The sequence below is a fragment of the Triturus cristatus genome, chromosome 4_1 (assembly GCF_964204655.1).
Source record: "Triturus cristatus chromosome 4_1, aTriCri1.1, whole genome shotgun sequence".
NCBI lineage: Eukaryota > Metazoa > Chordata > Amphibia > Caudata > Salamandridae > Triturus > Triturus cristatus.
In genome coordinates, this window is record NC_140585.1 from 109,521,505 (window position 1) to 109,534,194 (window position 12,690).

Consider the following 12,690-nt stretch of genomic DNA (forward strand, 5'->3'; position numbering starts at 1 on the left):
GGTTGGGGCAATCTTTCATCTGGATCTTGTATCCGTCTGGGATGGCGGTGCTGATGTCGGGGAGGAGGATGAATTGGTCCAGGTCTCTGTGAAGAAGGCAAAGTCATGCAAGAGAGAGTCGAGTAGGTTCCAGATTTTCATGGCGTGTTTGTGGACGGAGCGTATGTTGAGGAGGATGCATTTTAGGGTGTCGCCGGTGCTGGTATCGGCGGTGTTGGAGGCCGGGGTGGCGGTGAGGGTCTGGCAGCAGTGGAGGCAGGAGAACTGGACGTGGGTCGAGTTCGGCGAGGCCTATTGGCATTCTCTAAGTCTTCCTGGGTTGAGTGCATGGAGGGTGGTGGTGTCGTAGTGATGGGTAGTGGGAGGTCCAGGGTTCCTGGAGCTGACCGCGGTCGGGTCAGAGACGGGCGCAGATGGGCTTGCCTTTGATGTGCCTTCGGCCTGTCGGCAGCATGTCCGCTGGGCATGTCCGCTGTGCGACCGCGCAGCGGCCGCCATTAAGTAGAAGAGGTGGGAGGTAGGAGATGCTGGGAGGCGGGAGCCGGGGAATTCTTGAAGAGAATTTTGGGGGGGAGGGGCCGCCGGGGGAGCAGCGGTGAAAGGCAAAAGATACAGGCAGGCTCGAGAAAAAAAAACAGTGGTAGAATTAGAACAAGATGCAGATGGGCACAATAACAGTGGCACAACAGGGAAAATGGCAGAAAAAGGTTACGGTGGTTGCAGGCAGTCTGGTCCCAGTTGGAGCGGGCAGTAGGCACAGGAGCAGACAGCATCCTTGAACCTCGCAAGGAGGAGGTCAGGGTCTGGAGGCAAGAGACGGAACAGGGGTGGGGGAGCGTCTATTTAAAGTAACTGAAGTCAGAAGAGGAAAATTCGAAGAATCCCAACCGCCCCCCTCCCTCCCCTTCAGCCCTACAGGGAAAATCTCTGTGTGGGGGCGGACTTTCCAGCCGGTTCCATGGTGTAATGGTTAGCACTCTGGACTCTGAATCCAGCGATCCGAGTTCAAATCTCGGTGGGACCTGAAGTTTTATTTGTTTATCAATAAGTTGCACTTTACCTGACTTCAGTGTTGAAAATGATCAGTCAAAAGTGGCAGCTCTGTTAATGTGTGATATTGACTATTTTTAATCTCGCTGGAAGCTGAGCACATCTTTTTAAAAGAGAGACTTTTATGAAATGATGTGACTAGCATATCTAGGCCACCATGTGTGATTTAAGACAGATATCGATTGCTTTTTGCTTCAACAGGGGTTTCTGATTTCCATAGGTTTCTTCCTCGACACTGTGCTGGGTCTTGATTTTTTTTCTCATGGCAGAGCCAGTTCATCAGCGGAATGGGAGTTTGAGTGCAGCCGAGCGCAACAAGATCTGCCCCCTGGGCATTTTGGGAGGGGTTGGGCTGGCCAGGCACTGGACATTTTGTAATGTGGACTGAGCAAATAATTGCCCAAAAGTAGCCCCACTATAAGGGCCAGCGGGATCCGCTCCCAGCCACCATTTTAGGTTTGGTGACCTGGTGGCTGGGAGCAGCAGGGTAGTTAGTTTTTGTGCTGGGCCACAGATATTGTCCAGCGTTTCTGCAGGGAGCATTTTTAGGTAGTCTTACCATTGAAGACTTCCATGTCTTTGAGGCAATGCAGCTTCTGAGTGAGGCTGGGTGGCTCGACTTGTTAGCACCGGGAGCATCGGGTCCATCGTGCCCACATTGGCAGGCGTCAGCATGAGTGGCTGCCGTTGTGGCGGCATTTACCTCTCCCAAGAGGTCAAAAATTGAAGCGGTAAGTGTTAGGACGGCTCGTATGCTAGAAGAGCAGCCCAAATGCGTTTGTTTAGCTGGAGCCTTATGCAGTGTCTGAGGCTCCGGGTCGGGAGATGCAGCTCAAAATTGACTAAATGTACATATTCTCACTATGTCACAGATTCTTAATCACAATAACTCATTCATACACTCATTCATTGGTGGGGCCCATAACACCAACACACACTCGCCATTCAATAAATCTCACTTGAATCTGTACACAGGAGAAAAGCGCTGGACATGTGGGTACCTTATTACCTATCAGGATTGTTAGACCTGGCACCTTGGCGTGAGTCTCCCATCCACTTTTTGTCGCTGTGCCTCATGTGTTTTGCTGGTGTTAGCTGCTCAGAGCACTGTGCCACTGCCAACCAGTGCCACAGTGCAAGTGCTCCCTATTTAAAATGTATATGTTGGTTGGATTCCATGATTGGCTTATTTGATTTACTGTCAGACCCCAGTAAAGTGCACCAGGAGTGCCCAGGGCTTGTAAATACAAATGCTGCTGGTGGGCTTGCAGCACTGGTTGTGCCACCAACAGAAGCGGCCTAGTAAAATGTGTCTAAGATCTGCCATTGCAGAACCTGCGTGCAGTCTGGTACTGTCATGCTGACTGGGCAAGTGCACCCACTTCCCAGTCCCTAAACCTTCCCTTAACTGCATATTAGTCACCCCTATGGTAGGCCCAAGGGCAAGGGTGCATTGTAAGCATAAGGTAGGAGAAGCCCTGATGTGTGTTGCATGTCCTAATAATGAATTACAGCCATTTTCGTTTTTCACTATGGCAAGGCTACCTGTTCCCATAGGCCAGAATGGGCTGTCAGAATTGTTAGATCCTATGATCCTAACAGACCCAGTGAACATGGTAGAAATTCGAGTTTAGTATGCCTGAACTCAGAATAATAAACTACATCTTTTAGTAAAGTTTATTTTAATATTCTGTGTTTGCAAATACCACTTTTAGAAAGTTGGTATTTGCTTGCCTAACCATTTCAGCCCGCCTCTGCTATGATGTGTATCTGTCTGTCTGGTTTGTGTGAGTGACAGGGCTGGGGAAACCCAGAGGGGCAGGGCTAGGTAGCCTGGTGGTGAATAGAGAGATTGACATCCAGATGGGTGGGAGGAGTGCACCTGGACTCTGAATAGGGCTGTGCTCTGCCACCACAATGCTGGCTCCACCTCCTGTGGAGCGGCTGATGTCTCTGCCCTGCACCCTGAATAGTAAGTCAGAGTCATGTCAACAAAGTGCTCAGGAACTGGTTTGGACTGGCCAAAGGCCCCTCTACCCCAGAGGAACAAAGGAATTAGGGGTATAAGTATTGGGACCCTGCTCCCAAGAAATTAGATCCTGCTTGACAAGAAGAACCTCTGCCTGAGGAGAAGGAACTGGGAAAGCTGTAAGGAGGAGTACTGTCCCTGACCTGGGGGATTGGCCTGCAGTGGTTGCCTTGCTGCTGAAGGAGAGGAGAAAGACTACAAATACTTTATTTCAACTTGTGCTTAAAAAGATCTCCAAGGGCTTGGAATAGAGCTTGCCTCCTGCTGAAGTCTCAGGAACAACAGACTTCACCCCCCAGCTCTTTGGAAGTGCCTGCTGCTGTTGTTGGGCCTCTGAGGGACTGCGTGTCGCAAGGAGCTGGAAGCGCGACTCAAGGAGGAGAAGCGTGCCGCCGTCGGAGCTGTTGTCGTCGCATCTCGTAAAGTGTGTCGCCGCTGCAGCATCGCATCGAGCGGAAGCGTCTCGCATCATCCAAGAAGTGTCTTGCAACGCCGAAGAAGCGTGTCGCCATTGTAGCTGACGCATCGCACCGCATCAAGAGAAGAGTCTCGCATCGAGGAAGAAGCGTGTCGCCATCGCAGCCATCGTAGCTGTCGCATTGCACCGCATCAAGAAAAGCGCCTCGCATCCACAGAGAAACGTGCCGCCGTCGGAGCTGCTGTTGTCGCATTGCGTAAAGGGGTGTCGCCACTGCAACATCGCATCGAGCTGAAGCGTCTCGCAAACGTCGGAGAAGAGTGCCGCTGCCAAGGTCACTGTCGTCGCATCGCGTAAAGCATGACGCCGCTGTAGCTGACGCATCGAGTCGAGTCTTCTCGCAACATCGGAGAAGCGTAACGCATCTGGAAGATCTTCACGTCTTTATTTCATTGCACCAAAAACTTCAACGCATCAACATCGTTGCAACACTTTCGTTGCCCTGCGTGTCGCATCTAAAAGGTACATGGACTTAAAGTGTTGCATTTAAGAACTTAAGAGAACTAAGCAAAATTCTTCCATCTAAAGTAACAGTATTGTGTATTTTTGGCGCTTAATGGTCTTGTGGTAACCCTATATAAAGAATCCTTATTTTTAATATAAAACCTGTGTGGTGTCCATTTGTAGTGTTGTCACTTGGTTACTGTATGTGTTCACAAATGCTTAACCTATAACTCTCTGAGATAAGCCTGGTCTGTTAGCGCCAAGCTACCTAGAGGGTGAGTAGGGGTTATTTTAGGAGTGTACCCCCTTATCCTGACTAGAGGAAAGGTTCCCTGCTTGTCACGAGTACCTACCTGTGCCAACCAGAGAACCCGGAATCTAACAAGGATTAATTTGCTTTATATTATATACATATTATACAAATACATCTTCAGAATCCTGATCTTAACATCAAGGCACTCCACCATTTGGTTGATGGACCAATTAGTTGGACTGGTTGATGGTGAATTAGAACCAGTTAAAACACAATTAAAGCCTACGAAACATTTGGTATGTTCTATAATTTATTAAAGAACCAAAAACTCATTTCTTATTATTTCAAATTTTATTTATCCAATAATACATTTCTTTGCGTTTGCATTTATTCACTACAGCTCATGATATAAATTTAGTTTTGCTAAAAGAGAAATCAAACATTTAGTAAATAAACATGAATTTTGAAAACACAGTCAATTTATTACCAATTTGCCAACGATGATGGATTCTGATCAAACAGAGAGTTATCCGCATTCTCAGGTACAACTCACAGGACAGGCTGTCTCACCCACAGCAAAGGATCAAACCATCAGACGAAATATAGGATGCACCTCAAGTTTCCTCCCGTACGCAAAATAAACCCAAGGCAAACAAACAAATCGCCAACAGCTCAATGCAACCTAACACCATGAACAATCAAAAGCTATTGACAACACCCAGTATCGAATGAGGCATTTTATACCCCTTTTCCGTCTTACTTCATACTAACATGCAACATTTGGGGCAGAAATGTTTTTTCTGATTGGACAGTTCGGGGTTATCTGTAGGTTATTAAAAGTTTCCCAGGGCAAACCTGGGAAACTTCATGATGACTTGGCATAGGAAGGCACAATTTATAAAGTTTCATTATAGTTCCCAGGCGAGAGCAGCGAATGTAACAGTTCAATGTAAAAAGTCATATTTTCACAGGTTCTGTATTGTCCTTTGTGCTGTTTCCCACATCTGTTGGCAGGAGAATAAGTCCCTATCCTTGACAGGGAACACGGTGTCAAGAGCTCGGGTTATTTGGTGATCTCCAGAGCTATCCGGACATGCGCAGAAATCATCGCGCTCACATGGTGGCATCTGCTTCAGAGAACGCCATCTTGGGTACTGCGGCCTAGTAGGCCCGAATGCCAATTTAAGCAAAAAGAGACATAACAGTAATTAAAATATAGAAATTATAATGTTTAAACCCACACTAATCCCATTAAATATTAGTATTTCATAGCTGCAGCAACATTTAAAGCAATAATACTTACCATTTGATGATTTTAAAAGCACAAACAATCACAAAGCAACATAAATCATGCAATTTTCTATTTCACCATAATCTATGATTAGTTTGCGTACCATAATTAATTAATTAATTGTTCTGCCATGCAATTAGCATTTTAGTCCCACGTATATCTCGTGTTTATCAAGGTGCAAAAAGTTGATTAATAAATTTTCACTGCAAACAGGTTATTGGAATTTAAAATTAGAATGATTATCTAATTAATTTTATGCAAATTAGAGGAGGTATACAAAATGTTGTTTTACCTGCTCCTTCAGGGGCGGGCCGTTTCAGGCCATGGGGGTCTCAATGCGTGCATGCGGCACGAAAGGGAAAGGAAAGGTCCTGTCAGCTCCGGGGCTCGAGTCGAGTGAGATCAGAACCACCAGAACTGCAGGGAAAGGAGCGAAGTCTCCGTTGTAAGAAATGCAGAGAGGGGGCGGGGGTAGGGAACGGGAGCACGTCATGGCGCTGTGCCGAAATGAAAGCACACATGAATAGCCTCGTTCAGCCTGAATGTGGGGAAGAAAGTGCTGGGTTCAATGCTGAGGTGGGCAGAGACCTATCGGTGTTTGACACAGGATACCTAAGAAGGGAATCACGGGGAGAGGGTAGAGATACCTATGGGGGATGGGGGGATTTTGCTGCTGGAAGGGGGTGATTTGGAATTGCATGGCGGTAGTGGAGCTCAGGGTCTGTGAAGATGGGGAGGAGTAGGAGGATATCCCTGGGGAGTGGGAGCCAGCCGGGGGCACTCAGGCATGGGAGGGGTTGGATATATTAAATCAGTCAATCAATCAGGGAATTGTAAGCGTGCTACTGTTATGTTATGGTATGTTAAAACGGTTCTTTTATAGCGCACGGCTACTCCGAGGAGTGTCCCGGCGCTTTAGCAAAAAACCCGTGAGGTAAAACAGGGTGGATGGAGCAGCCAAAGATTACTGAGAGAAAAGCCATGTTTTCAACTCTTTTCGGAAGGTCAGCAAGTTATTGACTTTCCTCAAGGAGACGGGTAGAGCATTCCAACATTGGGGTGCCAGATAACGGAAAGAGCGACCTCCAATTCTGGCCCGTTTGATGGAAGGGACAGTGGCCATGGACAAAAAAGTAGATCTCAGAGTTCTGCTAGGAACATAGAAAGCCAAACGCTTCCTGATGTATATAGGCCCTATCAGATGGAGTGCTTTATAGGCAAGAGTTAATGCCTTAAAGGTGATCCTTTTGGACATCGAGAGCCAATGCAGCTTTCTCAGCAGCTCAGATGCCCTCGCTCTCCGCTGCAGACCATAAATGGCTCTAGCAGCGGAGTTCTGCACAATCTGCAGGCGTGAAAGAAGAAATTTAGGCAGCCCCAGATAGAGCACATTCGCATAATCAAGACGAGAGCCTATCAGTGCCTGAACAGTTATCTTTCTGTGGTGAAAAGACAGCAGTGGCAGAAACTTGCGAAGCATCTTCAGGATACCAAAGCATTTACCCACGAGGCCAAGGATCTGAGGTCTGAAAGAGAGATCATCGTCAATCTGAAAGCCTAGATTTTTTACAGTAGACGAAGCAGCTGCCGGAGGAAACATATCGGCAGGCCACCATGTCTTCCAATTGGGGTCCGGGGGGCATCCAAAAAAGAGCAATTCCGATTTGTCGGAATTACATTTTAGACTGTGCTGCTGAAACCAGTCGAAAACGGCCCCCAGACAATCTCTGATCCGTAAGCCGTCAAAGTCAGAGCCCTTAGCACAGGTAAAGAGGAGCTGGGTGTCATCAGCATAAGATATGATCTGGGCACCGAACGCCTCCGCCACTGCCGCCAGAGGAGCCATATAGATATTAAAAAGAGTGGGGCTTAAAATGGAACCCTGAGGCACTCCAACTTCCAAAGACGGCATCTCGGAGGAAAAGGGGGGTGCCCAGACTGTTTGCCGTCGGCCGGTCAAAAATGATCTGAACCAATTTAGCACCGTTCCCCGAAGTCCAATCTCCCAGAGTCTTAAAAGGAGACCGTCGTGGGGAACGGTGTCAAAGGCCGCCGACAGATCCAGCAATACCAGGATGGCCTTTCCTCCAGTGTCCAATACCTCCCTAATGGCATCGGTGATTTCAAGAAGAGCGGTCTCCGTGCTCCTGTTCGCACGAAAACCCGATTGGGTATCATGCAGAATATTATTGCTCTCGATGAAGGTAGAAAGAGAGGCATGCACATGTTTCTCAACCACTTTTGCCAGAGCAGGGAGGAGGGAGATAGGCCTATAGTTGGAATGGATTAAAGGGTCAAGATTGGGCTTTTTGACTAGCGGCAGGATCAGGGCGTGCTTCCAAGCTTGGGGGACTACTCCAGTGCTCAAGGATCTATTTAGCACTGGATTGAGCAAGAAATTCAAGGCAGGCGCTACTCGTCCAAGACATTTAGCAGGGCAGGGATCCTGCGGGGAGCCGGATTTCAGCTGGGAGAGGAGATCTAGTGAGGCTGCGGGTAGTAAAGGCAAGAATTCGGATAAAAAAAGACCTTCCACCCCCCCGGGTGGAGACAAAGCCGATCTAGTCTCGGGTGTGGATGCAAGGCTCACAGGGGGAAAAGTACCTTGAATGGATTTAATTTTATTCGTAAAGAAGATTGCGAGTTGGGCAACCCAGGATTCAGTGTGAGAATGTGAGGGCAGGATAGAAGTAGGGGAGACAAACTCCTTAACGATGCGAAAGACTTCTTTACTTATGTTTTCAGCATCGTCAATCCTTTTTCCGAAATAGGCTTATTTTTCAGCCATAATATGGCTGTGATACAGCTTGATAGCTTCCCTATATTTCATTTTGTCCCCGGGATCGTACAAGCGGCGCCATGCCCTTTCGGCTTTCTTACACTCACGTCGCATCTCACCAAGAGAGGGAGTGAACCATGGGGCAGAAACGCGACGACAAGGTTTGCTAGACGTTTTCTCGGGAGCTAGCTCCTCAAATCTGTCCACAAGCCACCTCTGTATCGAATCCAAATCTTCCTCTAAACTACCGGATGGCTGACAGGGGTGGAGAGATAGAGCGTGTGTCAGCATTTCAGAGGTCACCTGATGAAAAGGCCGTGTCATCCCTCTAGAGCATTTCAGCGGTCTTATGGAAGACACGGTGTTAGAGGGGATATGAAAATTTATTAAATAGTGGTCAGACCACAGTACCGGGGCCAGGGGAAGCATATTAATCACACAGGTGGAAAAAACTTGATCAAGGGTATGGCCTTTGTTATGAGTTGGAACAGAGATATACGGTAACAAGCCCAGAGGGGCTGTAATATCCCACAATTTACCAACGTCTGCATTGCTGCTCGTATCCATATGAAGATTGAAGTCACCCAGCAGTATACAATGCTCAGATTTTACGCAAAGTACAGAGAGCGCAGCCTGCAATTCCTCAAAAAAAAGACCTAACGGACCCGGTGCTCTATATATTAAAAGCCCAACACAGGCTTGGTGTGGAGACAAGGAAAGGGTGAAACCAAGAGATTCACATCCCGCGATGTTATTAATCTGAAAAGTCGCACAGGGAAAACGCTTGTCGACCACCCGTGATGGTCTCAAGGCGGTGAGGGGGGCGTCCGCAGATCTGTCTAGCCGTAGAGCCAGGTCTTGCGGGTCTTCCTGAGGGTGTTCAGAGAGGGGGCGCGTCTGATATCTGCGTGTAGCTCATTCCAGGTCTTGGCTGCAATGTGAGAGAAGGATCTTCTGTTTGCTCTGGCTCTGTGGATGCATGGCGTTTGGGCCAGTGCGAGGTTGGAAGATCGGAGGATTATTTTGGGTACGCGGAGGTTGATTCTGTGGTTGAGGTATTTGGGTCTGTTGTTGTGTAGGCATTTGTAGGCGTGAATGAGGATTTTGAATGTAACTCTTTTCTCCACGGGAAGCCAGTGGAGACTTCGTAGTTGTTGGCTGATGTGTTCGTGTCGGGGATGCCGAGGACGAGTCTGGCGGTGGTGTTCTGAATTGTCTGAAGTTTGCGGAGTAGGCACTTGTTGATGCCGGCATAGAGTGTGTTTCCATAGTCCAGTCTGCTGGTGATGAGTGCATTGGTGACTGTCTTCCATGACTCAGGGGGGATCCACTTGAAGGTCTTGCGAAGGATGCGGAGGGTGTTGAAGCAGCTGGAGGTGACGGCGTTGACCTGTCGGTTTATTTATTTTATTTATGAAGGTTTATAGAGCGCAAACAACATCCCGAAGGATATCAGAGTGCTTTACAACGGAGGGAAGGACATAAATCCAATATCGACAACAAGTAGGAATACACAACAGGAATAATCGCATACATCCCAGAAAAATAATCGTATAATTCCCAGACAAATGAATTAAGGAGAGTAGTACAATAAACTGGTATGTAGCAGGCTACGAAAGGGGGTACACAAGGCGGAAAAGAAGAGCATAGATCCAATATAGACATCAAGTAGGAATACACAACAGGAATACTCGCATGTTTCCCAGACAAGTGAATCAAGGAGAGTAATACGAAAAACATGAATATAATGGGCTACAAAGGGGGACACACAATGCGGTAAAGATGAACAGTATCACGAGAAGGTATAATGGTTGTAGGAACAATGATTTTGAGCAAGTGATCCCGGTTCATGGTGAGTGATGAGTGATGGTGAGTGATGAGTCGTGTACAATGCCGAGGTTCTTGGAGTGGTCTCAGGGGTAGGTGGGTTTCCGAGGGCAGTCGGCCACCAGGTGCTGTCCCATGCAGAAGGGGTGGTACAGAGGACGAGGACTTCTGTCTTCTCGTCATTGAGCTTCAGTCAGCTGTTGGTCATCTGGACTGTGACGTCTTGCATTCCTTTCTGGAAGTTGAGTTTGGCAGTGGTTGGGTCTTTGGTGAGGGAGAGGATGAGCTGGCTGTTGTCAGTGTAGGATACGATGTTGAGGAAGTGTTGTGGGACAATGGCTGCAAGGGTGGCCATGCAGAGGTTGAAGAGGGTGGGGCTCAGTGATTAACCCTGCGGGACTCTGCAGGTGATTTTCATGGGGTTGGAGAGGAAGGTATGGAGTCTGATCCTTTGGCTTCTTCTGATGAGGAATGATCGGCTCCAGTCCAGGGCTGTTCCTTGTATGCCTGCGTCGTGTAGTCTGGCGACTATTGTGCGGTGGGAGATGGTGTCGAAGGCGGCTGATAGGTCGAGTAGGATGAGGGCTGCGGAATTGCCTTGGTCCAGGAGGGTGCAGTTGTAGTCTGTGGCAGCGAGTAGTGCAGTCCCTGTGCTATGGTTGCTTCGGAATCTGGATTGGGACGGGTCGAGGACGGCGTTCTCTTCAATGAATCGTGTCAGTTTCCTGTTGACTGTTTTCTCTGCAACTTTGGCTTTGAAGGGGAGGAGCGAGATGGGCCGATAGTTCTTGAGGTTGGTGGGGTCAGCTGTGGGCTTCTTGAGCAGGGGTCTGACTTCTTTGCACTTCCAGTCGTCTCGGAAGGTGGCTGTTTTGAAGGTGGTGTTGTTGGTAGTGCGTTGTAGTTTGGGTGCGATGTCGGCTGCCACTCTGTGGTAGATGTGAGGGGGCAGGGATCAGTGGAGGCCCCCGAGTGGATGCTTTTCATAGTCGAGGAGGTGACTTCGGCAGTGATCGGTGTCCAGTTGGAGATGGTGGGCTGGCTGGTTTCAGGGGGCGGGGGGCAGTCTGTGGCACCTGGTGGATGGTCGATGAAGTTGTCATAGAGGTTTTTGGTCTTGAGGTGGAAATAGGTTCCAAGCTTGTCACAGAGGTCTTGGGATGGGATGATGTCTGTGGCTTCACTGCGTCGGTTGGTGAATTCTTGCATGACACTGAAAAGTTCATTGGAGTTGGTGGAGTTGGCCAAGATTTTGTTGTGGATGAAGTTCCTCTTGGTGGATCTGATCTGGTTGTGGTAGTCCGTCATGGCGTCCTTGTAGGTGGTGTGGTTTTCGGTTGTCTTGGTGTTTCTCCAGTTCTCCAGGCGTCTGCAGGTGCGTCTGGCTTCTTGGAGAGGATTGCTGAACCAGGCGGCTTTCCTGGGGCGTTGTCTGTCAGGGTTGAGTGCGGGGTGAGCTTGTCTGCGCAGCTGTAGATCCAGGTGTGGAGTTCTCTGGCTGCGTTGTTTGCATTGGGTGCCCAGGTGTGGTTGTCTCAGGTGAGGGTGGGGTTAAGTTGCTCGTTGGTAACCTTGCTCCAGTTCCTTCATGATGGGCGTGGGGCTGATTTGGGTGCCTTGGGTTTGTTGATGGCGAAGTGTACGCAGTGGTGGTCGGTCCATGGCAGCTGCGTTGTGGGACTGAATTGGATGCTGTTTCCTGACGCGAAGATGGAGTCGATTGTGTGTCCTGCTCTGTGGGTCGGTGTGTTGACGAGTTGTTTAAGTCCGATGCTGGCGAGGTTGTCACGAAGGATAGTGGAGTTGGGGTCGCTGGGGTTGTCGAGGTGGAAGTTCAGATCTCCAATGAGTATGTAGTTTGTTGAGGCGATGGTGATGAATGCAAGCCCCAGCTAGGCCCGCAAATACAAGGGTTCGCTCTCCTGTGTACGAAAACTAGAAGGAAGTTGGCACGGAAACTGCAAATACAAAGACAGAAGTTATTAACCCTTAAGGGTGGTCCTACAACCTACACAACACTCTTCAGTATTGCATAGAGTAGCACAAAGAACTTGCGTACACGGTCCCCTTTTACACACAACAGAGGGGCTCATAAGTGGGTGGATACAACATGGAGCAAAACTCGTTACCTTTTATGGACATTTTCGATACAGGATCAATATATGGGCGGAGTTAACAATTTCCTGAGCCCGCAAAAACATGGTCAAGCAAGGACTAACTGATAACAGATGTGGTCAAGTCTGGGCATGCGCCAGACGGACAAAGGAGCTATTTATAGACTGTTACTAGGCAGAATACAAGAGCAACTAGCAAAAAGGTCGGACTCTTCTCGTGCAAAGCACGTGGAGACATGACAATACAAAATGGAGTCCGGACATTAGTCAACATAAGACGAGAAACACATTTTGACTGTAGAGAATTCATGTCTTCAGTGGATGCTTAATCATATCGCTGTTTCAATTTTCAACAATGGCATGGGGTGCGATAAAGTCGGTGATGGTGGTGGCAAAGGGTGTTTGGGAGCCTGGGGTTCTGTAGA

The 12,690-nt window shown here is 48.5% G+C and overlaps 1 non-coding gene across 1 annotated transcript; it reads left to right on the top strand.

The window, feature by feature from the left end:
• Nucleotides 1-952: 952 nt before the first annotated feature.
• TRNAQ-CUG (transfer RNA glutamine (anticodon CUG)) lies at nt 953-1,024 on the top strand. Its single transcript has one exon. It is a non-coding gene; the product is annotated as a tRNA-Gln (tRNA).
• The last annotated feature ends 11,666 nt before the right edge of the window (nt 1,025-12,690 follow it).